We start from the raw sequence: 2,524 nt of genomic DNA on the forward strand, positions 1-2,524 counted from the left end.
GCTCTATGCAAAACCATTGCACAGCACAAGTAACATGTTTATTATTTTTTAAAAAAAGATAGCCTTTACAAATGCTTAAAGTCCATAAACACAGGAAAGGATGCAGTCCTTTTCCAATTTTTTATTTTCAGACCTGGTCAACTTGTAGATAAGTGGATGTATGCGGATGCATAATTGGAAAGCCCATGTGAAAGGACCCTAACAGAGCTTTCAGCAAGCATCAAGCAGTTTTGTTGAAGTCTAAGGCAACGAGTTTGGGGATGTTACACTTGAATCCTAATAGTGCTGCCTGTCAAGCTGCTGGCAATCTTCTGCACTACCTGAAACTTACTGAAAGACTGCAAGTAACTTGTTTAAATTGACAGTCCATACTCCCAATAAGATGAATGGTACCATCCACAAATTGGAGCTGAAGGCTGCCCGTACACATGGACATGGACAGAACATTTTTTTTTCATTTTATGCTCACGTGTTAAAATGCTCATTTTGGCCTAAATATTACTCAAAATCCCCAAACAACATTACCTATATTTTGAAAGTAAAGGGCCCATAGAATCAAATAATGGTAACTGCAATTTTGTATGTTGCAAGATGTTTGGGCAATGGTTTATCAAATCTAAATGTTCACTAAAACACACTGAAATTAATTTTAGTGCACACAAATATCATCTCACATGTTTGGTAAAATATATGTAGCGCTACACCAAAGGAGCTGCTAGGTAATTTGGGTTCTCTGTTCTGTGCCTTGACTCCAGGAACAACCTCAGCCCCTCAGACACGCCGAGAACAAAACCGCTCTAGGAGAATGGCTAGGGTATGGTGCAGCATCTACTGAGAGGTACCTCCTAAACTAATAAAAGGGGCAAAGGTCTCTGTGTAGCAATTGTAAAGGGGCCATCTTTAGTCCAGACTCTTCAGCTGGCTAGCGTTGGGGCCCAAGGGTACCATTGGCGTGCCTTGGGATAGTGACAATAAGGCCTGTAGGCAGTAGTAGGGCTATAAGACAGCTGTATAGTCAGTTTCTAAGGACTCAGTCTCTAGTGGCAACAGATCATAGCTGCAAGGCCCTCTCACCAGACCCAGCGACACAGCAGCAGTAGTCCCTCAACCCAGCTCTCTTCTGGGTTGCCTGGGGTGACTCCGGTTCTCAGCACAGCATGGACTGTATCCTGGCAACAGCTCAGTCCTTCAGTGCACTAGGACTCCCCAGATAGAGGCACAGCAAAGGGCAATTTTTTAAAGTGGCTCAATCTCCCTCTCTCTCTCCCTGCCATCTGGGATGGTTCCCAAAACACAGGGCAGAAGGTTCTCTCTCTCTCTCTTGCTCTGCACTACACAGCCACCTTCATCAGAATTTGCCCAGGAAAAGGTCATCAGTTCTCCTCCGTCATCTGCCAGGTCTAATGGGGGCTGTAGTTCAGGCCCCATTACTTCCAGTGGGCATTGCTCTCAAAGGGAATACAGCTGATACTGCACAGTGGGGAAGCCCAGGGTGAGAGGCAGTGGCTGCAACTGAAGCTCCTCTCAGCCCGCAAGGCAGCACAGCGGCGGGAGGGGGGAGACAAAGAGAGCAGGCGCAAGGCCAGCAGAGCACCTGGCTACATATAAAAGATGAGGATGTCTCAAATAACTAGAAAACATATATGTCAAACCTCAAATTTTCACATCAGTAAAATGACCGAAAACTGCAGTATCCAAAATGATCCATAGGAAATGCTTTAAAAGCCTTTACAACCTCTCTCTCCTCTTTCTTGTCGACCATTACAGCGAGTGTGAGGTCCTCGTGACTGTAACCAAAGTCCACAATGCAGAACGACGCTGGTGAATTTGTACGTCCCCCGTAAATGTTCTGCCAGAAACAAAATCATTGGTGCCAAGGACCATGCCTCCATCCAGATTAATATTGCAGAGGTTGAAAAGACAACAGGCAGAGTAACTGTCCAGTACAACACCTACGTTATCTGCGGCAGCATTCGTAGGATGGGTGAATCTGGTGATGCCATTCTCAGGCTGGCAAAATCTGCTGGCATTGTTTCTGTCGGAGATCACCGCCGCAATGGGCTCGGCGCAGGCGCAGTGCACCGCCCTGTGGAGGAACGCGGGCACTGGGACCTGGCCGACCGCAACTGACCCGGATTGTGCTCTGACCTTGCTATATTCTCCTGCCCAGACCCTTGCTTTGCCTGACCTCTCTCTTGGATGCCCCCTATTGGATCTGATCTGCTGTTGCTGACCTGGTGTGTGACCCGACTATTCTCTGCCCGCTGTCTTGTACCGTACCGTCCTCTCTGTTACCGACCCGGCCTGTCTGACTTCGCACCTGCTCAGCCATCCATCCATCCGTCCCTCCCAGTGGGGTCTTTAGACCTCCTCATATCAGGCTCTCCCCAGTGGGAGCCCTCGGCGTATACCACTACCACTGACGGGTTTACCCAGTAGCCACGACCTGGTCTGGGGGTGCTCCAAGTCCATCCCCACCATCAGGGGCCCTGGTGAACAAGCACCTTGGAACTTAGAATCCGTG

At 48.3% G+C, this 2,524-nt stretch overlaps 1 pseudogene; it reads left to right on the forward strand.

The window, feature by feature from the left end:
* Window positions 1–1,748: 1,748 nt before the first annotated feature.
* On the forward strand, window positions 1,749–2,130 carry LOC149455021 (small ribosomal subunit protein eS21 pseudogene; annotated as a pseudogene).
* Window positions 2,131–2,524: the final 394 nt, after the last annotated feature.

This window comes from Staurois parvus, unplaced genomic scaffold, assembly GCF_062004578.1.
Source record: "Staurois parvus isolate SC_StPar_1 unplaced genomic scaffold, SC_StPar_1.0 ptg000410l, whole genome shotgun sequence".
Classification (NCBI taxonomy): Eukaryota; Metazoa; Chordata; class Amphibia; order Anura; family Ranidae; genus Staurois; species Staurois parvus.